The sequence below is a fragment of the Rana temporaria genome, chromosome 3 (genome assembly GCF_905171775.1).
Source record: "Rana temporaria chromosome 3, aRanTem1.1, whole genome shotgun sequence".
In the NCBI taxonomy this organism is placed as follows: Eukaryota; Metazoa; Chordata; class Amphibia; order Anura; family Ranidae; genus Rana; species Rana temporaria.
Window position 1 is genome coordinate 35,092,252 of NC_053491.1, and position 25,552 is coordinate 35,117,803.

The window sequence follows — 25,552 nt, forward strand, 5'->3', positions numbered from 1 at the left end:
CCTTCCTTCCCACTCCCCCCCCCCTTTTCCACTATCCCTGTCTTCCCTCGCCTATTCCACCCTCCTTCCCATGCCTCTCCATTCTCCCTCCTCTCCCCCCCTTATTTTTCTTTCTCCTCCCCCCCCCCTTTTTTTTCTTCCTCTCCGATTGCCTCCCCCTCTTCCTCTCCCCCCTGCCTCCCATTTTTCCCCTCTTCCTTTCTCTCTTTTTCCTTTCCCCCCTTTCCCCCTCCCCCCCTTATACCCTTCCCTGCCCAGCCCACCGATTCTATGGGGTTAAACATTCTCTTATATATTTATATATATATATATATATATATATATATATATATATATATATATATATACATATTTTTATATTGCTTATTTACACCCAGACCTTCACGATTAACTATCCCCTTGCCCGCCAAGGGGGGACCCCCGTAGGCCGCCTGGTTCCGCGCATTATCAATTGACTCATTCGGTAAGCAACTATCAATGTTTTTTTATCAATCATTACTGTATTGCTGATGTTTGTTACATATCCTTATTGCATTACTCTATAGATTGGCTGTCCTGACGAAGCGGAAACCCCGCGAAACTAGTCGACGTTGACCAATCAATGAACTGTACAATTATTTGTTTTGCAATTTTAATAAATCAATAAACTTTTTTATATCATTATGTTTTATGCATATTTATCAGTACCGTGATAGTCCCCCCCCCAAACCAATTGAGTGGGTAGCTGCAGGTCTAGCTTCAGCTACTAGCCCTTCGCCCCCACTCTCCCCCATTTTCTATTATAATTGGGATGATGGTACACTTTTATTCATTTCATTATTCCATACATGAGGCCATACTCCCCATTTTGTTCATAATATTGGGTGGATAACACACCCGTTTCTCTTTTCCCCTGAGTGCCTCTAACTTGCTATTTATTTTATATACCATCCAATATACCCTAGTCTGCTTAGTGATTCCATTATTGACATTGTTTGCATGCTTGATTGGTTAATAGACATTCTCGGCACTGTATGAGTGGACGTCATCTGTCCAAAATAATATATTAATTCAATATATGCTTGTTATTCCATTTCTGATTTGATATAAGTATACTAATTGTATGTACCCCTTGAATGGCTTGAAATTCTCTCATTAGGGTGGTATTATCTAAGAATCATTGACCCCTATCAAAGGTCCATGTACCATTGCGGATGGGTTACCCCCCTACCGTATAGGATTTATTATGTGTTATTCACACTCTTAATTCCAGCAACCTTAGGTCCTTCCTCTATTCCCTACTGATTTGGGAATTTCAATTTCACTGGGGTACCCCTGTATGGGTAATCCTTCCCATACAACTATTTCCTCTATTTCGCTACTTGTCCTAACATGTACACTTTTTCTTTTCTTCTTTACTATTCTACAAGCATTATTAATTTACACCCACACTCCCCCGTCCCAATTTTGGGTTCGATATTCACCTTTTATTACACCTATTTTCTCTTTATACCATTGTCACGGCACTTTACTGTGTCCTTATTTTCTTTTCCTCCATTTGTCACTTTTTCACTCTTTATTATTTAATTTTTAGCCGCAATATTTTGCAGCACCTTTTTCACCATCTCTTCGGCAACATGCACTCGGGTCTAGGGCTCTGTGGCACTTTTTATTGGTGGCCTTTAATTCCCTATCACCCCAGATTATATTTAATAATCACACACCCCATTCTCCCGCACCTCACTCCCTAGCCTTTATCATCCCTTGTATGTGTGTTCCTTATATGTGTATTTTCTCTTTTTTGCTGTTTAGTGATCTATCTCCTCCTGCCTTGTGTTGTTTTTCAGCTATCAGCTAGGCAACAATGTCTCAGGCCACCACTATTAGCATTCTTATTGTGGGACTTACACCCCCACCTATTATTATTATAATTCCTCGATTTTATTATTTTTATTTATTTCTCAATTCCCTTGTACTGTATTTCCATTACCCTCTGAGTCCCTTGATGCAGTCCTGGCTGCCTGCACCTCCCACCTACGGCGGACTTGTGTCTCTCCTGGCGGGGGTGATACTATGTCTCACCCCCTCTTGTTCCTTCTCGGCTTGGGGCCTTCCGCCCCTTGACTTGAGTCGATCGTACACGCATAGTAGCGCTTACTGCGCACTTGCGTCGTACGGGGAGACTGACCCGGTGACGTCATGGCGCGGCCGTCCAGCGGCGCTCACGGCGTCTCCGGGTTGGGATGCTTACTTAATGGCCGATAGGCCATTGGATAAGCAGCATTGGTCGGTCCATCGGTGGTCCGATGGCACGGCTGTGATAGCCCAGGATGTGGTCGGCTGCAAATTGGGGCTCTCCCTGGGCGCAGTTCACGCTACCCTCTAGTCCGTGCATTACCATGCATCTGTCATCCTCATGGATACCCTTCCTAGATGACCCAATACTGGACTCGCCAGTATCCTTGGACCTGTGTACCTATGCGCCCCTGGCAATTCCCCACTGTGCTGCCCTGTCCACGTCCTCTGTCCGGCAGATCTGGTGTCATTACACCAGCACCTTATTCCACCTGGCCTGGTTGCATTCCTTACAATTTTCTATCGTGGTAAGTCCCCCATTAAATCTTTCCCTCACTAGTTATCCGTGGGTGCTCCTCCTCCCTCCCCCTCTTCCCTCCCCTTCCTTCCCACTCCCCCCCCCCCTTTTCCACTATCCCTGTCTTCCCTCGCCTATTCCACCCTCCTTCCTATGCCTCTCCATTCTCCCTCCTCTCCCCCCCTTATTTTTCTTCCCCCCCCCTTTTTTCTTCCTCTCCGATTGCCTCCCCCCCCTCTCAATTCCCCCTCTTCCTCTCCCCCCCTGCCTCCCATTTTTCCCCTCTTCCTTTCTCTTTTTCCTTTCCCCCCTTTCCCCCTCCCCCTTATACCCTTCCCTGCCTAGCCCACCGATTCTATGGGGTTAAACATTCTGTTATATATATACATATTTTTATATTGCTTATTTACACCCAGACCTTCACGATTAACTATCCCCTTGCCCACCAAGGGGGGACCCCCCGTAGGCCGCCTGGTTCCGCGCATTATCAATTGACTCATTCGTTAAGCAACTATCAATGTTTTTTTATCAATCATTACTGTATTGCTGATGTTTGTTACATATCCTTATTGGATTACTCTATAGATTGGCTGTCCTGACGAAGCGGAAACCCCGCGAAACTAGTCGACGTTGACCAATCAATGAACTGTACAATTATTTGTTTTGCAATTTTAATAAATCAATAAACTTTTTTATATCATTATGTTTTATGCATATTTATCAGTACCGTGATAGTCCCCCCCAAACCAATTGAGTGGGTAGCTCCAGGTCTAGCTTCAGCTACTAGCCCTTCGCCCCCACTCTCCCCCATTTTCTATTATAATTGGGATGATGGTACACTTTTATTCATTTCATTATTCCATACATGAGGCCATACTCCCCATTTTGTTCATTGCTACACATGTTTTTTGTTTTTCCTTTTGCTCTTTTCTCAAGCAATCATCTACATATATTCACACACTGTTCTTTCTACACTTTTTCACCCCCTTTGTTCCTTTTCCTTTTCCTTCTGTCCTTGCCCTGTCCCTTCCCCCACCTCATTCACCTTTTTCTCTTTTTTTTTCCTCTCTCCCTCCCCTCCTTCACTTATGCACACCTTGTCTCACCTGGTTGTTTATTTAAATTTTAATATAATATCACGTAATAACAACAAAATTAATATACTATCATTTTTGTGCTTTGCCATGATTGGCTGTTTTTTATTTTGTTTTATATGGTTTAAAATGATCAACATACTGGGTGTCTAGGTAAAGTGTGTACACACACACACACACACACACCAGAATAACCCTAATATTTAATAATACCTCTCAATCATTTTCGCTGCAGGTGTCAAACAACTCCCCCTCCCTCTCTACTCACCACTTTTTCGGGCGTCGCCCAGCATCTGGTGATCTCCTGTAGAGTCACACTTGATCACTTGGCAATCACATAGGGATACCATAGTGGGGGAGCGCCTTCAGGTCAGCACATCATCCAGGGGACCAACGGGTCCTCCTCTGTTGCGGTGAGGAAGCTTGATTTGGACTGTTCCATACTCATCAACTTGGAAAAAAATCCTTTCCGTTGATTTTCTACCTCAATTTATTTGATAAAAGATATAATATTAATAATTTTTTGGTAAATTTATTTTCGGTAACAACCAAAACCTCTGAAGAAGACCATTAGGGTCGAAACACTTTAGAACTTATTTGTATATGCTTATGTTCACAGTATCAAGCCTTACAAATATTTGTTGTGTACTGTCAATGTATGGAATTGTAATGCTTTTGTAATACCGCAACTCATATCTTAATTGTACTTCCCTTTCCCCTCTTTGTACGTGTTATCCCAAATAAAAACTTTTTATACACATTGCATCTGAATTTTTTACTTGAGCTGCCTAAAAACCCCATTGGGGAAAATTTCTCTGATACAATCATATTTGTTGCCTGATCTGCTACACAGTTAAATAAAGCTGTTTTGCAGTCTCACATATATATCTTGGAGATGTCTCCAAGCAGATGGAGAGCAAAATTGCATGGGCCCAAGATTCAAAATTTCTCAAGGGTCCAATCAACATATAAACCCTCCCATCCCATGACTCAAGTTTATAGGCCTCTACTGGCCCCATTTTCAGTTGTACCTTCGTTTCTGACGGTCGTCACTTCCAGTCGTCCAGACTCCGCGGAACCAACGTAGTAACGTCATTCTCCTTATATACCCTGCGCATGCGTGAAACGCCACCCTCTTTGCCCACCGATGACGGACCTTTTCCTCTATTCCACACCCCTAATCAGTGTGAAACGACAATATAGCGGTGTCAGAGGTGCGTGGTATCCCCCGTCCCAACAAGGAAAGCCCAGAGGCGGGAACGTCACGATCCAGGCCCAGACGCTACAAAGCAACGAATATGTCACTTGAAGAGATGGTGGAGATACTGCGGAGGAAAGAATATGATGGAGATCATGGCCCATACAACACCCCTAATCGGAGGAAGGCCCATATAACAGACAAAGTGTCAAGGAAACTTTATGAGTATTTTGGGGTCCGGAGGTCCAAGGAGCAGCTCTGAAAAAGGTGGTCTGACTTGAAATTGCGGGAGCCAGAGCAATATAGGAAGATCAAGAAAATTATTGACAAAAGTAGGTAATTTGCATGTGTTTGGTGCAATTGTCTTTATTGATTTTCGCCATGTTTTTCTCCATGTGCTTGTTTGGCCTGGTTGTACTATTGAAGATGGCAAATTTCTGTTTCCAAGTTGACAAAGTGTAGTATTTTCCGTTCGTAGTAAACATTGTTCCTCCAAAAGCAAGGGTTTCTGCAGATCCAGGAAAAGCACACGTGGTCATGCCTATTTGGCGTAAAACAACATTTATAAACCTTGTTGTAAAGATGATGTGTTTGTTCAACCTTACTAGAAGCAAACCGGATTCATTCACACAGTGACAATAAGCAGCTGTTTACACATCTGGACTCTGGAGAACCTGTGTGTCCCCCATAACTAGCATATTAGGGTCTCCCACAAATTATACTTTGGGGGTGCATCCATGTTTGTCACTTTGCCAAAAAGCGTCAGTAGTCCAGCTTGGGGTAACTCAGAAAAACAAAGGTGATGTTTTTAGGAAGGATCACAAACAGACAATTGTACCCCACTTCTAAGCAATGTTTTCTATTTCTGCCCTACAATCTCTGTGTGCAGAGTATACCTTTTTTGTTTCCTTTTATTAGGGCAAAGAAGAGGACACCATTCGGAGGAGACAAGGAGCCACAGCCTGAAAAAAACCCACCAACCACAGCATGTGGAGGAGGTGGATGTAGAAGAAGGAGAGGTGAAATAAGAAGAGGTGAAAGGTGGACATTATCAGCACAACAGGTCAGTGTCTGTCACCCCAGCTTCACAGGGAAAAAGAGATGTAGGTAGGCCTGCACATTTCTAATAAACCCTTTTGTATTTTTTTTTACAGGGGATGAACATGATGGTATCACAGCATCTGCTAGGACACCTTTCTCCAGTGCCCAAATCGTCATCCAAGAAATCATGGCATGCAGTACTAAAATGGACATTATGAGGAATAAGATGAATGTCATTGAGCAAAAATATAAGAACGTCCTTGACATGATGGGCCGTATTGTAGATTAACCACCCCCCCCCCCCCCAAACAATTTTAGATGTTCTGTCTTGCACACCAATTTGCATTGGGTAATCCACAAGCCAAAATTTGAAGATGCACACAGTGTGTCAACATGTGCTATCTGCCATCACAGGATATCGATTGTCTCTGCTTTGTGGGTGCAACCCCTTCCTCGCTACTCAAGTAGGTGAGAGGAAGGGTTTGCACCCACAAAACACATCCATTGATCACCCATGATGGCAGATAGCACATGTTGACATGGGATCAGGATAGAAATCCCCATTTTTTTCCGCTCAAAATGTGTGCATCTTAAAATTTTGGCTTGTTCCGGGGTGACATCATCCCATCACATGTGTTTCTAATAAGGTTGAACTTTCCATTGTTTGTAGATATTGCTTTTTTTTTTTTTTTTTTTTTTAAAGCCTGTTTTTTGTACAACATTAAAAAAAAAACTTTTTTTTACCTGAAAAATAAAAAAAATGCACATGTTGTGCACAGAATAAAACCCCCCCAAAAAATAACAAAAATGAGTGGCTTCTTCTTTCTATGCTTAATACCAGTTTGTAGATTAAAAAAAGTGAGTGATTACTGTGCAATTGTGGTTATTTACTAAAACAGAGAAATACATTTGGCACTAGAAGTGCGCTAGTTGGAGAACCAGGGAGACAGATAAAAGAAACCAAAGCAAGGATGACAAACAACTGTAATTCCAATGGTCAAATTATTTATTAATTAATATTTCTTTCTTTTGGGGGCCGAATTAGAAAGAAATATGTTCTGGCATAGCAATGGCCCCCCCTACCCACAAAGTACTCAACATATTTGTCGCGTGCCTCACGAGCAGATTGGGGGGCCAAGCCAGCACGACCAGTGTCCAGGCCAGGAAAGGTATCTGAGGGTAGTCCTGCCTCAGCACCACTGTTGGTTAGATACGACTGGGAGTGCCTGCGTACAAAATTGTGCAAAAACAACTGTGTTCAATTTATATTCTGCCAGATGTATTGCTGTCTGGAACAGGCGGAACCAGCTGGCGAGTATCCCGAAGGCATTCTCGACTACCCTCCGTACTATGGCCAGCCGAAAAATTGTAAACCCTCCTCTCCGGGGTGAGGGTCCTCTGGGGAAAAGGCCGCATGAGATGAGGTCCAAGCCCGAAAGCTTCATCCACAAGAAAAACAAACGGAAGTCCCTCCAAATTGTCTTCATCCCATGGCAGTGCCAGACCACTAGATTGTAGATGCTTGGCAAACTCTGTCTGTGCGAACACTCCCCCATCAGACAGCCAGCCGTTCTACCCCACGTCCACATACATAAAGTCATACTGTGCCGACAACACCGCCATCAACACGACCCGGAACGGGGTGGCGGCACTATGCGGACATGTTTCCCGTCTATTGCCCCCTCCGCAGTTCGGAAAGTCACACCACAGGGCAAAGTGGGAAGCCACAGTCTGCCATTCCAGTGGCGTGGAGGGAAACTGTGGGGACAAACAAAAATATACAATTAGTACTTTGGCACATAAACATTGCAATCACAATACAAACAAATTCCTTGTGCAACATCAGTATAACATTTATTTTTGGAGTGAGTATTTCATGGCAAAAAATACAAAGGCCCACTTATCAGACTCCCCACCCCTCTTGATGGGCCATTAAACCTTTTTAGGGAGGGGGGAGGTTCTAGTTGAGGTTAGGCCCTGAAAATAAAAACAGGTAGTAGTGTGCCTAAATTGAAGGAGAAAAAAAACATTGGGACACATTTTAAGGGGGGGGAGCAGAACTACAATGGAGCAGACAAAAATCAGGTTGTAAACAGACTAGGCTAGGTGTGTTTGGGCCTAGGATAGCATGCTGGATAGGATAGTGAAGGGAAAGATGCATGTAGGCCAAAAAAAAAGCATTGAAAGATGACAACATGCATGGGGACAAATGGGACATTCACAGCATATTACAATCATGGTAATTAGGGAAAAATGGTAGAAATACAAGACATTAGCATACATTAAAGACATAGATTGAGATGTTAAAGGAGGAAACTTCCCTTAATATACTCCTCCTGCATGACTTGTATGATGGCAGAACACGTCTCCGGTATGATGATCCCAAGCGCCTGGGGATAGATGCCTGTCGAGAACTTGAGGTCCTGCAGGCTCCTCCCAGTCGCCAGGTACTGCAACGTGGCAATAAGCCTATGCTCGGCCGTGATGGCTTGGCGCATCACAGTGTCCTGCCTCGTTATAAAGGGGGACAGAAGATCCAATAGACGGTGGAAAATGGGGTCCGTCATACGGAGAAAGTTCCTGAAGTCATCAGGATTATTCTCCTGGATTTCCCTAAGCAGAGGCAAATGAGAGAATTGGTCACGCTGGCACAACCAATTCTTGGCCCATAATCTCCTCCTCCTCCTGTTCCCAGTCAAAGATCAAGCAACAGTATGAACTGCAGTAGACAGCCCATACGCAGGACGAACTCGAGCATGAGAACGCACCTCAAACATGGCTTCAAACCGGTTGGCTGGTCAGAACGCACTTGAAACAGAAAGCACCCCAAATCCAGCAAGACCTGTAAAGAACGCACTTGAAAAACAGATACGAGCGGACAGGAAGGCTCTGCAAAACAGAAATGACCCGACCGCTAGACATGTGCATTCGTTTTCGTTAGAATGCATTTTCGTCCGAAAATCTGTTTTTTTCGTTATCGTTTTAATAAACGATAACGAAAGTGCAAGAAACGAAAACCGAAAGATCCGACATAAAAAATGCTTTATTTTCGTTTTCGTTGCGGTAAAAATTCGATATAGAGAGATTCGACATTATAGGGAAAAGATTCGACATCATAGAGAAAAGATTCAACATCATAGAGAAAAGATTCGACATTATAGAGAAAAGATTCGACATTATAGAGAAAAGATTCGACATTATAGAGAAAAGATTCGACACTATAGACATAATAGATTCGACATTACAGAGAATAGATTTCGATTTATGAGAAAATACAGTAGGTGAACCCGATTTTGTGTCAATCTCGCTCTTTTTCTCGGCGAGATTGAGCACCTACGAGCCCCATCGCGGGAGCCAGCGCCGAGCTGGCTTGCCGCGATGGAGACAGAGCCGTCATAGAAGCGACAGGAGATCCGACTTGGATTCCCGCCAATTCTACACGTGTGCGGCGTTTGTTATGAATCCTGAGGGGGAAGTCCCCGCCGGATTTTAAATAAAAATCCGGCATGGGTCCCCCCCTCAGGAGCATACCGGGCCCTTAGGTCTGTTATGGGTTGTAAGGAGAGCCCCCCTACGCCGAAAAAAACGGCGTAGGGGGTCCCCCTACAATCCATACCAGACCCGTATCCAAAGCACGCTACCCGGCCAGCCAGGAAGGGAGTGGGGACGAGCGAGCGCCCCCCCCCCTCCTGAGCCGTACCAGGCTGCATGCCCTCAACATGGGGGGTTGGGTGCTCTGGGGCAGGGGGGCGCATTGCGGCCCCCCCACCTCAGAGCACCCTGTCCCCATGTTGATGAGGACAGGGCCCCTTCCCGACAACCCTGGCCATTGGTTGTCGGGGTATGTGGGCGGGAGGCTTATCGGAATCTGGGAGCCCCCTTTAATAAGGGGGCCCCCAGATACCGGCCCCCCACCCTAAGTGAATGAGTATGGGGTACATCGTACCCCTACCCATTCACCTGCAAGAAAAGTGGTAAAAACACAAATAAACCACACAGTGTATTAAAATATTTTATTAGTCTGCTCCGGAGGCCGCCCCCTGTCTTCTTTATTAGCTCTTTTACCAGGGGGAGCTTCTTCTTTGACGTCTTCGGGTGGGTGGGGGCCGCCGTCTGGTTCTCTTCCAACGCCGGGGGGGGGGTGGCTTTTAAAAAAGCCCTCACCCCCCCGGCGGGTTTCCTCCAGCGTCTTTGGCGGGGCTCTTCTTCTTCCGCTATCCCGACGGGTCCTCTCCGCTATCCGGGGGGTCTCCTTCTATGTTCGCCGCTCTCCGCTGTTGACTCGTCGCACCCCGGTTCTTCGTCTCGCAGTCCGGTCCCTTCTTCCGTGCTGTACGTCTTCTTTCGTGCTGTGAGTTCTTCTTCCGTGCTGTGACGTCATGTTCTTCACTTCTCTTCTTCTCCCGATGTTGACACGCCGGTCCTTCTCGCTGAAATGACGGATGCGCGCCTTGCATCGGACCTATATAGGCCTCACAGTCCCATCATGCTCTGTACCTACCCATGTGATACCTACCACGTGGAAGACGCCGGAGGAAACCCGCCGGGGGGGTGGGGGCTTTTTTAAAAGCCCCCCCCCGGCGGTGGAAGAGAACCAGACGGCGGCCCCCACCCACCCAAAGACGTCAAAGAAGAAGCTCCCCCTGGTAAAAGAGCTAATAAAGAAGACAGGGGGCGGCCTCCGGAGCAGACTAATAAAATATTTTAATACACTGTGTGGTTTATTTGTGTTTTTACCACTTTTCTTGCAGGTGAATGGGTAGGGGTACGATGTACCCCATACTCATTCACTTAGGGTGGGGGGCCGGTATCTGGGGGGCCCCTTATTAAAGGGGGCTCCCAGATTCCGATAAGCCTCCCGCCCGCATACCCCGACAACCAACGGCCAGGGTTGTCGGGAAGGGGCCCTGTCCTCATCAACATGGGGACAGGGTGCTCTGAGGTGGGGGGGCCGCAGTGCGCCCCCCTGCCCCAGAGCACCCAACCCCCCCATGTTGAGGGCATGCAGTCTGGTACGGCTCAGGAGGGGGGGGCGCTCGCTCGTCCCCACTCCCTTCCTGGCTGGCCGGGTAGCGTGCTTTGGATACGGGTCTGGTATGGATTGTAGGGGGACCCCCTACGCCGTTTTTTTCGGCGTAGGGGGGCTCTCCTTACAACCCATAACAGACCTAAGGCCCGGTATGCTCCTGAGGGGGGGACCCATGCCGGATTTTTATTTAAAATCCGGCGGGGACTTCCCCCTCAGGATTCATAACAAACGCCGCACACGTGTAGAATTGGCGGGAATCCAAGTCGGATCTCCCGTCGCTTCTATGACGCGCTTGCTGGGATGTGCTGTCACTATTCCAGTGAGTGCGAGATCTCGGCACCATGTCGCCGAGTATCAGCGCGACGCTGTCGTGCTAAAAGCACAATATCACAAACACCTACTGTAGATTCGACATTATAGAGAATAGATTCGACATTATTACTAGTCATACAACATTAGAATTCTTGTAGGCGGAATATTCAAACAGAAATGTACGATTCGGCGTAAAGATTCGATGTTCCGTCGAATATTTTTTGACCATTCGCCAGGCACCAACAAAGATTTGACGTTCCGGCGAATATTCTTTTGACCATTCGACAGAAACCAAGTATTATTGGATTTTCGGACGAAAGCTATTCCCCAACGACAAACGAAATAAATCAAAACGATTTTCGGGAGTAACTAAAAAAATTTATTTTCCAAACGAAAACGAAAACGAAAAAACGAAACGAAATATTTTAGTCTGCACATGTCTACCGACCGCAAGCACTGAATGCCAAATACGAACCCACAAGAACAAACTGAACCCGAGAATCCGATCTGCAAAGCACGGAGACTGAAAAGCGCGAATCGGCTCAAACCAAACTTTCACTAACACGTGGTTACACAGGATTAGCAAAAGCAGAGGCAAGGGTGGCGCCAAAGGCTTTGGCCTTCCCCTTTATAGTGACGCCGTACGTGGTTTACGTGTCCGCGTTCTAACACGTTCAGTTAATGAACCTATGGTGTGTAATCACATCAGACCATCAGTCAGCTTCATCGGTTAACCGATGAAACGGTCCTTCAGTCCGTTCTCATCGGATGGACTGATCGTGTGTATAGGGCTTTAGACATCAGTGGTAACCTTGCTTTACCCTCTCTGAACCTGGGAATAAATCGCTTCCCAGCTAACTGTTGCAAAATTGTAACCCATATTTTGCTATCTGATAGATTACTTATCCACTTCAGCCCCGGAAGAATTTACCCCCTTCCTGACCAGAGCACTTTTGTAAAACGACACTGCGTCACTTTAACTGACAATTGCGCGGTCATTCGACTTTGCCCCCCCAAAAAAATGTATGTTCTTTTTTCCCCCCACAAATATAACTTTTTTTTGGTGGTATTTGATCACGCGGTTTTTATTTTTTGCTCTATAAACAAGAAGAGTGTCAATTTTGAAAAAAAAAGCAATATTTTTAACTTTTTGCTATAATAAATATCCCCCAAAAATATATAAAAACTTTTTTTTTTCCCTCAATTTAGGCCGATGTGTATTCTTCTACATATTTTTGTTCAAAAAATCGCAATAAGCGTATATTGATTGGTTTGCGCAAAACGTATAGAATCTACAAAATAGGGGATAGATTTATAGCATTTTTATTAATAATCTTTTTTTACTAGTAATGGAGGCGATCTGCAATTTTTATTGTGACTGAAACATTATGCCGGGCACATCGGACACTATTGACACTATTTTGGGACCATTGTCATTTCTACAGCGATCAATGCTATAAAAATGCACTGATTACTGTGTAATGACACTGGCAGGAAAGGGGTTAAATACTAGGGGGCGATCAAGGGGTTAAGTGTGTCCTAGGGAGTGATTATAACTGTGGGGGGGGGGGTTACAAGAGATCATTGCTCCCAATGACAGGGAGCAGTAGATCTGTCATGTTGCTAGGCAGAACAGGGAAATGGCTTGTTTACACAGGCATCTCCCTGTCCAGTAAGTCCATGACATGATCGCGGGTCCCACGGGTGTGGTCATGGAGCACACGGTAGACACGCGCCCACTATGCCGCAATTTAAAGGGGACGTACCTGTACGCTCATTTGTGCAGCCGTGCCATTGTGCCGACGTATATCGTTGTGCGCTGGTCGGCAAGCGGTTATAATGCGACGGTGGAGATCAAACTTATCCCCCATGGTAAAAACAACATCATATGTATGAGAGTCTACTGGCGTGCAGACGAGGAGGGCGAAAACTATGTGACCATCAATGGAATTTGTGAAATGTATGGATTGTGAAGCATTAAATCTATGCAGATATGTTTGATGTTGTTTTTAGATCTTCTACGTCACTTCATTACAGTGTATCGCTCACAATGTCAGACCAAAGTTGGTTATACTATTCATATTCTCTCTTTGTAACCTACTATTTAAATTAAACTCAGGAATGTAATTGTTGTAATAACTATGCAAGCCCTCTGGGGCCTACTTATTTTTCTTAATTGTTGCATTTTGTACTATCCTTTAGCAATAAAAATGAATGAAACTAAAAACACACAGTTAAAATAATTTATAGCAGCTGAAGGCAGGGATGTGAAGTCTCACAGTGCAGATCTCAGTGAGGAGAGCTCTGAGCCCTGATTGGAGGGAAAAAAACACATCCCCCTTGACACAGTACACGTAGGACATGCAGAGCTAAGGATAATAACCACAGGCCGTGTGCTGGAGCTTTTCTCCCCTATCACCTTTTTATCTCATGGTGTCAGGAAAACTTGTCAGGTATTTCTTCTCCTGCACATCGCTTCCTCTCTAATCTTCCAGGCACAGCTAGCACAAAGTGGTTAGGCCTGACAATGGCTCAGCCATGCCTTTATCAATTGCTCTTTGCAGGCAGGGACCGCAGGCCCTTATAGTGTAGCAAGATAGAAAGTCTCTGGTGCTAGCTGTCCTATACTAGGCTACTGAGCCCAGTAACACATCTTCAGGCCCTTCCAGCCCTCCTGGCTGCAGCTGCCTCTCTCCACTGCCCCATTTCCCACAGTCCACTCTTCTTGTTCTGCATCCATCTCAGACTGAAATCTCCCAGTCCCTTCAGGCGTGCCTCCCCAGTCCCCCTGACTGTGCCTCACTCACCAGCCCTCCTGGATGTGACCAGTTGTCCTCCCTAAAATCTCTCAGCAGTGCTCTCTCCCGATGTCCTCTTTGATCTCTCTTGTGCCTCTGGTCCAGGACTTCTCCACGCGTTCTTGAAGTTGGCCCCCGACTGAACCCAAGCCCAGGCCCGAGGTCCCCCCCCCAGACAGGGGAGCTCCTCCAAAGGCCCCTGAAAGCATCCACACTCTCTCACTCCAACTCTTTCACCTGACAACTCCTCCCCAGCTGGGCTGACCCTGGGTATTTAAGGAGGTCTGCCCCCTGCCAATCCAGTTTGGGGATTGGTCAGAGCTCCTCAGAATACCCCAGGCAGCTCCTCTCTTTACAGTATATTCTGAAAAGAAGAGGGAGGTCTCAGTGATGCTGCCTTTGAGTCACCAGCTGCTACTCTGAGCCACACCCAGCCTAGACCAAATCAAAACAAACAGGCCTGGCGACCAGCGAGGCCTGCCTAAATTTACCTAATCCTGACCAAAAATCCTCACTCTAGAACCTACCTACCTCAACAATGTATCCTGGCCTAGGCCAACACGGCCCAGTCCTAGGGCAGCACTTTGCAGGGGGACAGCAGGCAAAGAGTCCCCGTCGGCTTGCGCTACACTGTTAGTGTAACCCAAGCTGCTTCTAATTTTGACTGTCCTATCATCCTGGACCACAAATCTTCCTCACTGTGCTATATGTTTTCTGCTGCACCATTGGCATTGTTATAGCTTTCTTAGTCCTCTCCAAAAAAAAATCAGAAATGTGTGCTTAAAGTAGAACTATAGGCAACACTTATTTTTTTTTCATTTTGGATAGAGTAAGGGAGGGTTATAGCCCCTGTAAGTTTATTTTTTTACCATCCCTGTCTCATTGCAGAGATTTTCCTTCACTTCCTGCCCCATAGCCAAACAGGAAGTGACTGGAAGTCTATGCAAATTAAGGGAATCCAGTGCCCCCCCAGGCCCTAAGAACTAGGTTCCCCACGCAAAAATTTCAGGGTGGGTCTTAAATAGAAAGGGGTGTGGCCTAGACAGGAATGAGTGGGTCATATTTAAATTAGGGGGTGCACGAGTTTAGTCAGGCCTAGGGCAGCACAAAACCTAAATACACTACTGACCTACCTAGAGGGTGCTACATAGAGAGCAAGAAGTATATATCTAATATTGTTGCTTAAATTTATAGACATAAATAAATTCAAGTTACAGTCACCTAGGGAAAAATTGATAAATACGGCATCCATAGGCATTCTTTTTAAAGTAATATTGGGGCTAGCAAAGGCACACTAGATTAGTATGTGAACAATCTTAATCTCAGCCATTGTGCACTAGAAAGTAGCCCACAGAGAAATTTCCATTGGGATATGATTTTTGCAGCATGAATCTATTTCTTTCAGTACTACCACTATAAACAGTGTCTTCAAACCTTTTGGAATTGCAGTAGAATGCTACATAACAGTAGTAATCAAACATGATTTTTTTATTCATGAACCGCACTGCCGCTTGAAAATGGCATGATTTTGTCATCTATCTGCTCTCGGTAATTTTCTCCCTATTTCCTAGTGCTCTGCTGATATTTATCCTGCTTGAAACTGGAAAAGCTTACATAAAATGTATGGCAATTTTAAAGGGAAGCCAAGTTTGAAATAAAAGAAGTTTGGAGGTAAAAATGCAAATAGCTACTCACTTCTGAAATGACTTTTTCCAAAGAAAGGATGGCGGTTATTTACTCTTATCGGGGGGTAAGACTTGCCAGAAAATCTCTTATGCCGCATACACACGATCTGTCAAACCGATGAGAACGGTCTGATGGACCGTTTTCATCAGACCAAACCGATCGTGTGTAGGCCCCATCGGTTATTTATCCATCGGTTAAAAAAATTCAATCTTGTTTTAAATTTAACCGATGGATACCTAACCGATAGAAAAACGATCGTTTGTAGGCACGTCCATCGGTTAAAAATCTACGCATGCTCAGACTAAATTAGGGGACGGGAGCGCTCGTTCTGGTAAAACTAGCGTTCATTATGGAGATAGCACATTCATCACGCTGTAACAGACAGAAAAGCGCAAATCTGCTCTAACTAAACTTTTACTAACGCGCGGTAACGCGGAATCAGCAAAAGCAGCCCCAAGGGTGGCGCCATTGGATTTGAACTTCCCCTTTATAGTGCCGTCGTACGTGGTTTGAGTGACCGCGTTCTGACATGATCGTTTTTTTAACCGATGGTGTGTAGGCACGACTGACCATCAGTCAGCTTCATCAGTTAACCGATGGAAAAATCCATCAGACCTTTTTTATCGGATGGACCGATCATGTGTAAGCGGCATTATTCTTGTCTGATATATAAATTGTTATAGAGGTTCTGGCACTGATAGCTTGTCACCTGTAACATTTTAACACAAAGTTCCCAGCACACGTGAGGATATGTCTCACCTGCTCCCAGTGCATGACAAGGTGAGCCTATAGAACAAGGGGTTAGCCTAACCACTTGCCTACTTTAGACCCCTTCCTGCCCAAGCCAATTTTCAGCTTTCAGTGCTGTCACACTTTGAATGACAATTGTGTGGTCATGCTTAGCTGCACCCAAGCAAAATTTGTGTAATTTTTGTTAAGATAGATAAAGCTTTATTTTGGTGGTATTTAATCACCACTGTGTATTAGATTCCATCAGATATCCGATCGTGTGTACAGGGCTTAAGTCTTAGGACTAAAATGGCATTCTCGTTTTAGTCCCATTTTAGTCTTCAGCAATTGTCTTAGTTTTAGTCGTATTTACCTTATATACTCAAGTATAAGCCGATTTTTTTCAGCCCTTTTTTTAGGGCTGAAAATAGCCCCCTCTGCTTATACTCGAGTCAGTGTACCTGTCGGGTCGCGGGCGTCCATTTTTGAAAAGTCGCAGCTTCCTCCTGGTCCGTGATAGGCGTTTGACACTGTGTTTCGCTACCACCTATCACAGAGGCCCTCTCATCCTTTGACTTTCCCAGCAGACACTGTGTTCAGTGTTCCGCCTATCATGGACGCCCTCTTGTCTGAGGATGAAAGAAGGTCTGTGATTGGCAGAACACTGAACACAGTGTCTGCTGGGAAACTGAGTCCGAGGATGAGAGGACCTCCGTGATAGGCAATAGCGGAAAAAAAGTGTCAAACGCCTATCATGGACCAGGAGGAAGCCGCGACTTTTGAAAAATGGATGCCCGCGACCCGACAGGTACACTGACTATCATGGAATGGGACCAGGTGGAAGCCACGACTTTTGAAAAATGGATGCCTGCAGCCTGTCAAGAATACAGGTACACTGAGGCTGCAATGGGCACAGTGAGAATGGGCACAGTAAGGCTACAATGGCCACAGTGATAATGGGCACAGTAAGGCTACAATGGCCACAGTGATAATGGGCACAGTAAGGCTACAATGGCCACAGTGATAATGGGCACAGTAAGGCTACAATGGGCACAGTGAGAATGGGCACAGTAAGGCTGCAATGGGCACAGTAAAGCTACAATAGGCACAGTAAGGCATGCAAATGGACACAATGAAGCTGCAAATGGGCATTGTTGACCCTCTTTTCCGCTTACAGTAGCTGCTGCATTCTCACCCTAGGCTTAAACTCAAGTCAATACGTTTTCCCAATTTTTTGGTGGAAAAATTAGGGCCTCGGCTTATACTCGGGTCGGCTTATACTCGAGTATATACGCTAGTCGACTAAATCTTCAGGACATATTAGTCAACTAAAATAATTTTAGTCAACTAAAACTCATTTTATTCATCTAAAATCTAATGGGTGTAGTTAAATTGTAATGCATTATTTAAGCATTTCTCTACAATTTCCAAACTCATTATATACTGCTGGAGTGAAAAATCTGATATGTTATTATTTATGGTATTGAGGTATGAACAGACACTACAGTTTTGACGTCAACTTTCAATTTAGTTTGACTAGTCGCATTTTCGTTTTTTAACATTTTAGTTTTAGTCGTATTTTAGTCATCTCAATTTGTTTTAGTCGTATTTTAGTAGACTAAAATGGTATCAAGTTAGTTGACTAAAATGTTTTAGTCGCTTTTAGTCAACAAAATTAGGACTGTTCGGTATGTATAAAATATTCAGTTTTTACAAATCGTCAAAAAAATCAAAACGGGCATTAGATGCAGACACAAAGGGGCAGATCCACAAAGAGAGTATGCCAGCGTATCTACTGATACGCCGGCGTACTTTCAAATTTCCCGTGTCGTATCTTTGGTTTGAATCCTCAAACCAAGATACGACGGCATCTGGGTTAGATCCGACAGGCTTACAGCTTCGTACGCCTTCGGATCTTAGATGCAATACTTCGGTGTCCACTGCGTGGAGTTCTCGTCGTTTTCCGCGTCAAGTATGCAAATTGGCTATTTCCGACGATCCACGAATGTATGCGTGGCCGTCGCATTCTCTTACGTCGTCTCTAGTCTGCTTTTTCCGGCGTATAGTTAAAGCTGCTGTTTTGCGGCGTATAGTTAGACTTGCCATGTTAAGTATGGCCGTCGTTCCCGCGTTTCATTTGAATTTATTTATTTTTTTTGCGTAAGTCGTTCGTGAATCGGGATGGACGTAATTTACGTCCAGGTCAAAACCAATGACGTACTTGCAACGTCATTTAGCGCAATGCGCGGCGGGAAATTTAGGGACGGTGCATGCGTAGTTTGTTCGGCGTGGGGACGCGCTTCATTTAAATGAAACATTTGAATTCCGCTTACGCCGCTTGAGATACACTACGCCGCCGTAACTTACGGCGCAAAATCTTTATGGATTCGAACCAAAGCCAGGTAAGGTACGGCGGCGTAGCGTATCTCAGATACGATGCGCCGTGGCAGATCTTTGTGAATCTGCCCCAAAATTTGTTAAAGTAAGGTCTCGTACACACGATAGGTTAAACAGAGGACAACGGTCTGATGGACCGTTTTCATTGGTCAAAACCGATCGTGTGTGGGCGCCATTGGTTATTTAACCATCGGTTAAAAAAAAGCCAACTTGCTTTAAATTTAACCGATGGATTCCTATGCGATGGGAAAAAAACGATCGTTAGTAGGCACAACCATCGGTTAAAAATCCATGCATGCTCAGTATCAAGTCGACGCATGCTTGGAAGCATTGAACTTTTTTCAGCACGTCGTTGTGTTTTACGTCACCGCGTTCTGACACGATCGTTTTTTTAACCTATGGTGTGTAGGCGCGACGGACAATCAGTCAGCTTTATCGGTTAACCGATGACAACGGTCCATCGGTCCGTTCTCATCGGATGGACTGATCGTGTGTTATGCGGCTTAACAGCGCTCATCTCAGCTGTGAGCTCCCAGGGAAAACACATGGACAGGAGGCATTTCCAACAGTCTTTACATTGTATACCAGTCTATGTATTAAACCAGACATCTCCTTACGTACAGTATCTCAGACACAGCAGCATTCAGTGCATAGAGCACAGACACAAGTGTGTACAGCCATCATTTTTGGTGCTATTGTATAAAAGGCATACAGATGAGATATTCTTCCAGAAAACACCATCCTAATGAAAAAGGTCAGCTTAGAGCCATAAGTGATTTCTGAGACTTTGTACAGTAAATTTAATGTATTTCTTCAATAGAAACACAATATAAGGTAATGAGGGTTCCCTGACCACACATCAGCACCATCTACTGGCTACTACAAATATCAGATCTCCAGTTCAATCATCTACGAGACACTAAAGTTAGTTTAAAGCATTATTAAAACCTAAAACAAAATGTCATATATTACAGCTTGCCAGTTTTTAAATTGCTGCAATTCTTTTCTATTTTAGCCTCTTTTACCTTTAATTTTCCCTGGTGATCCGGCATGTAAGGCTGTTATTTTTCAACTTCAAAGTAAGGCTCCATGCACACTGGACGCTAAAATAATGTTATATAAACTGCAGTACTGTAGCTTTTCAGTGAGTCTAAAGTTTTTCGCAATAGCGTTTATCGTTTTTCTGTGTTTATTGACGTCTATCAGCGTTTATGTGCATTTGGTGTTCTTTGTGGTCAGAAAAACTACTCATGAATGCGATTTTAGGGCGTTCAGAAAACAGCCTATAAACTCCACTTCTTATAAATGTCCATGTGTGCCTGGACACATAGGGCCAGATTCAGGTACATTGGGCGTATCTCTGCGGCGGCGTAACGTATCCGATTTACGTTACGCCGCCGCAAGTTTTTCAGGCAAGTGCTTTATTCACAAAGCACTTGCCTGTAAAGTTGCAGCGGCGTAGCATAAATCACCCGGCGGGAATTCAAATTCGGCGGGTAGGGGGCGTGTATCATTTAAATGAAGCGTGTCCCCGCGCCGAACTAACTGCGCGTCAGTAAAATATCCCAGTGTGCATTGCTCCAAATGACGTCGCAAGGACGTCATTGGTTTCGACGTGAGCGGAAATGACATCCAGCCCAATTCACGGACGACTTACGCAAACGATGTAACTTTTTAAAATTTCGACGCGGGAACGACGGCCATACTTAACATTGGCTGCACCTCATATAGCAGGGGCAACTTTACGCTGGGAAAAGCCTAGCGTAAACATCGTAATTTTACTGCGTCGGCCGCGCGTACGTTCGGGAATTCGCATATCTAGCTAATTTGCATACTCGACGCGGAAATCGACGGAGGCGCCACCTAGCGGGCAAAAAAAAAATGCAGTTTAGATCCGACGGTGTAAGAGACTTACGCCTGTCGGATCTAATGGATATCTATGCGTAACTGATTCTAAGAATCAGTCGCATTGATACGACGGGCCAGATTAGGACTTCCAACGGCATACATGGCGCTGCGCCGTCGTAAGTCCTTTGAGAATCTGGGCCATAGGATAACATAAAGTGGAGTTTATGGGCTTTTAAAAAAGAAAGCCCAAATGCCAAAAAACAGCTGTTTATGAGCTCCAGTGTGCATGGAGCCTTAACCACTTAACCCCTGGACCATATTGCTGGTCAAAGACCAGAGCACTTTTTGCGAATTCGGCACTGCGTCGCTTTAACTGACAATTGCGCGGTCGTGTGACGTGGCTCCCAAACAAAATTGACATCCTTTTTCCCCCCACAAATATAGATTTCTTTTGGTGGTATTTGATCACCTGTGCGGTTTTTAGTTTTTGCGCTATAAACAAAAATAGAGACTATTTTGAAAAAAAAATGAATATTTTTTACTTTTTGCTATAATAAATATCCCCCAAAAATCTATAAAAAAAGTTTTTTTCCTCAGTTTAGGCCGATACGTATTCTTCTACATATTTTTCGTAAAAAAAAAAAAACGCAATAAGCGTTTATTGATTGGTTTGCACAAAAATTATAGCGTTTACAAAATAGGGGGTATTTTTATGGCCTTTTTATTAATATATTTTTTTACTAGTAATGGGGGCGATCAGCGATTTTTTTCGGTACTGCGACATTATGGCGGACACTTCGGACACTTTTGACACATTTTTGGGACCATTGGCATTTTTATAGCGATCAGTGCTATAAAAATGCATTGGATTACTATAGAAATGCCATTGGCAGGGAAGGGGTTGACACTAGGGGGCAGGGAAGGGGTTAAGTATGTTCCCTGGGTGTGTTCTAACTGTAGGGGGGGTGGCCTCAGGCCGCGTACACACGGTCGGTCCAAACCGATGAGAATGGTCCGACGGACCGTTTTCATCGGTTCACCGCTGAAGTGGCCTGATGGTCTGATGTGCGTACACACCATCAGTTCAAAAACCAATCGGGTCAGAATGCGGTGACGGAAAAAAACACACGACGTGCTGGAAAAACCTTGTTCAATGCTTCCAAGCATGCGTCGACTTGATTCTGAGCATGCGCGGGTTTTGAACCAATGCTTTTGTGTACTAACCATCGGTTTGGACCTATCGGGCAGCGGTCCATCGGTTCGATTTTAAATCAAGTTCTAAAATTTTTGACCGAAGGACAACGGACCGATGGGCCATACACACGGTCGGTTTGGACCGATGAAAATGAACTTCGGGCCGTTTTCATCGGTTTGGATAAATTTTCTTACTGATACAATGTATGAACAGAAGATCAGCATTTCTCTCCCTGACTGGAACGGGAGCTGTGTGTTTACACACACAGCTCCCGGTCCCCGCTCTGTAACGAGCGATCGTTATGACGGCGGCTGGTCGGCAAGTAGTAAAGCCGCGTACACACGATCGGTTTGTCCACTAAAAACAGACCGATAGACTGTTTTCATCAGACAAACTGATCGTGCGTGGGCCCCATCAGTTTTATTTCCATCGGTAAAAAAATAGAACATGTTTTAAATTCTTTCTATGGATAAAAAAACGATAGAAAAATCCAATCTTCTGTGTGGAACGCCATCGGAGAAAAATCCTAGCATGCTCAGAATCAAGTCAACGCATGTTCGGAAGCATTGAACTTCATTTTTTTTGGGCTCGTCGTAGTGTTGTACGTCACCGCGTTTTGGCACAGTCGGATTTTTGACTGATGGTGTGTAGACAAGACTGATGAAAGTCAGCTTCATTGGATATCCGACGAAAAAATCCATCGGATTAGATTCCATCAGATATCCGATCGTGTGTGTACAGGGCTTTAGTCGGGAACAACTGCCTAAACTACGCCGGATCACTGCGTACGGCGTGAACGTAACCTACGCCCAGCCAGACACACGTCCAACGTAAAATACGCCGGCTTATGTTCCCTGGTGCAGACCTTTGCATGTCTGCTGCTGGGTTGCACCTCCTTTATGGGGAATAACTTTACGCCGGACGTACAACTTACTCGCACCTCGCGTAGCCTGCGTCGGGCGCACGCAGGTTCGTGAATCGCCGTATTTCCCACATTTTCATGTTTGAATGGCTAATCAATGGGAGCGGCACCATGCGCCCAGCCTAAATGTGCGCCCACCCTACGCCGGCGTAAGCAAGCTACGTCGGCGGGGTGTAGCCTGGTTTTAGGCACATATCTGTTTGTGGGTCTGGCACACAGATACGACGGCGCACATTTGCACTTACGCCGGCGTAACTTGTTATACGTCGGCGTAAGTGCTTTGTGAATCTGGGCCCAAGACGTCAGTTTGTGGAGTAATAAACAATCAAAACTTTGGGATACCAAAAGGACTGTGAAATCCATTAATCACTTGGAGGTCCACATGTTGGCCTGGGCAAATTGGCCCCAGCCTATGGGATATTAGTAAACATATTATTATTATTATTATTATTATTACTATTATTAACATTATTATTATTATTATTATTATTATTATTATTATTATTAACATTATTATTATTATTATTATTATTATTATTAACATTATTATTATTAACATTATTATAATCTGCATAATTATTACTATCATTAATAGAAGTATTTTTCAGGTCAGAATACCCTATAGATTATGGCCCAGATCCACATAGGTTAGCGGATCTTTAGATCCGCGTAACCTATCTGATTTAAGATCCGCCGCCGCAAGTTTTTGAGGCAAGTGGGTAATTCACAAAGCACTTACCTCAAAACTTGCGGCGGCGTATCGTAAATCCCCCGGCGGAATTCAAATTCCGCGGCTAGGGGGAGTGTACTATTCAAATCAGGCGCGTTCCCGCGCCGATCGAACAGCGCATGCGCCATCCGCAAATTTACCCAGCGTGCATTGCGCTAAATGACGTCTCAAGGACGTCATTGGTTTCGACGTGAACGTAAATGACATCCAGCCCCATTCACGGACGAGTTACGCAAACAACGTAAATTTTTTAAATCGCGATGCGGGAACGACGGCCATACTTAACATTGGCTGCGCCAATTCATCTGTTTATGTATTGGAATGTTTATAATATAAATAGTTCCCCTAGTTATTCTGAGAGTCTCAGGGCAAATTACAGTGTGAGATTGTTACTATACGCAATCAAATCCATCTAATTAGACATTACATAAATATGGCTTTTATCTCAGTGGGGGGAATCTCTTTCCAGGAAAGGCAGACACATTCATATATTTTTATTAAAGAGATTCCTTTTGACACATTTGTACCAATCCGATGACATACATAAACAATTTTCTGTGAGGGTTTAAGTGAAAATGTATCTGGGTTCCCAAAGGAGAATATACTGCTAGTAATAGCATATAGATAACACAGAATTACCAGCATTGTAGAAGGGAGGATTGGCTTACAAATACATCTATAAACATAATTTCCGGCATCTCATTTTTCTCTTATGTTTCTGTAAAGAATAAATTACCCATACAGCTATAAAAGGCAGTATATTTTATATAATGTCAGCTCAGCCTATTGTTGGTTACCACTTTTGTGATAAACAAATCAAAAATCACTCATTGGATTTATTTTTCACATCTGAAATGGCCATATTAGAATCACAAGGCAATTTAAAGAAAGTATACCTGTGGGTGGGTGCAGCGTGGTGCGGTGGCAGTAACACACACAATCCAAGTGCAAATATTGGAACCAGTGGCCCGGATTCAGAGAGAAATTGCGCCTGCGTAACCATAGTTACGCAGCGCAATTGCTTACTTGCGCCGGCGTAACGAATGCTCCTGATTCAGGAACCTCGTTACGCCGACTGCAGCCTAAGATATGCGTGGCATAAGGCTCTTATGCCTGCATATCTTAGGCTGCATTCTTGCGATGGCCGCTAGGTGGCGTTCCCATTGTGCTCAGCGTATAGTATGCAAATTGCATACTAACGCCGATTCACAACGTTACGCGAGCCCTGCGTACGCAGTTTGCGTACGGCGGTTTTCGCGTAAGGCTGCCCCTGCTATTAGCAGGGGCAGCCAATGTTACATATACCCGTCGTTCCCACGTCGCGAAATTTGAACTTTACGTAGTTTGCGTAAGTGATTCGTGAATGGCGCTGGACGCCATTCACGTTCACTTTAAAGCAAATGACGTCCTTGCGATGTCATTTGCCGCAATGCACGTCGGCAAAGTTTCCCGACGGAGCATGCGCTCTACGATCGGCGCAGGAACGCGCCTAATTTAAATGATTTCCGCCCCTACGGGATCATTTAAATTGTGCGCGCTTACGCCGGGCATTTTGCCGGAGCGCCCACGCAATTTACGGAGCTACTGCTCCGTGAATCGCGGGTAGCACAGAAAATTTGCGGGGGCGCAGGGCAAAAACGTTGCCCTGCGCCTCTGTAAAAACATGCGCAAAGGTACCTGAATCTACCCCAGTGTTGCCAACCGTCAGTATTTTTTTTCCGTTCAAAATTTTTATTGAGGAACAAAGCACAGAGTACAATAACAAATTGTCGTACAGTAACATATGAAATAGTATAAGATAGCATATTTCAAAAGAGGAGACTAGTGTCCCAGAGCAGAGTTATGACATAACGTACATTTTTACATATATGGGGACATGGGTTGTCAAGTATAAAGCAGAAATATGGGGAGGACCTTAGGGTTATAAAGGGGGGGTAGAAAGGTAGGTCCCTACCAGGAGAAGGGGAGGGAGGGGGAAGGGAAAGGGGAAGGGAATGAGGG

General features: G+C 44.7%; 1 long non-coding RNA gene across 1 annotated transcript; it reads left to right on the forward strand.

Annotated features, from left to right (window-relative positions):
• The first annotated feature begins 417 nt into the window (after window positions 1-417).
• On the forward strand, window positions 418-663 carry LOC120930280. The gene is made up of 2 exons (XR_005747683.1): window positions 418-463; window positions 546-663. It is a non-coding gene; the product is annotated as an uncharacterized LOC120930280 (long non-coding RNA).
• The last annotated feature ends 24,889 nt before the right edge of the window (window positions 664-25,552 follow it).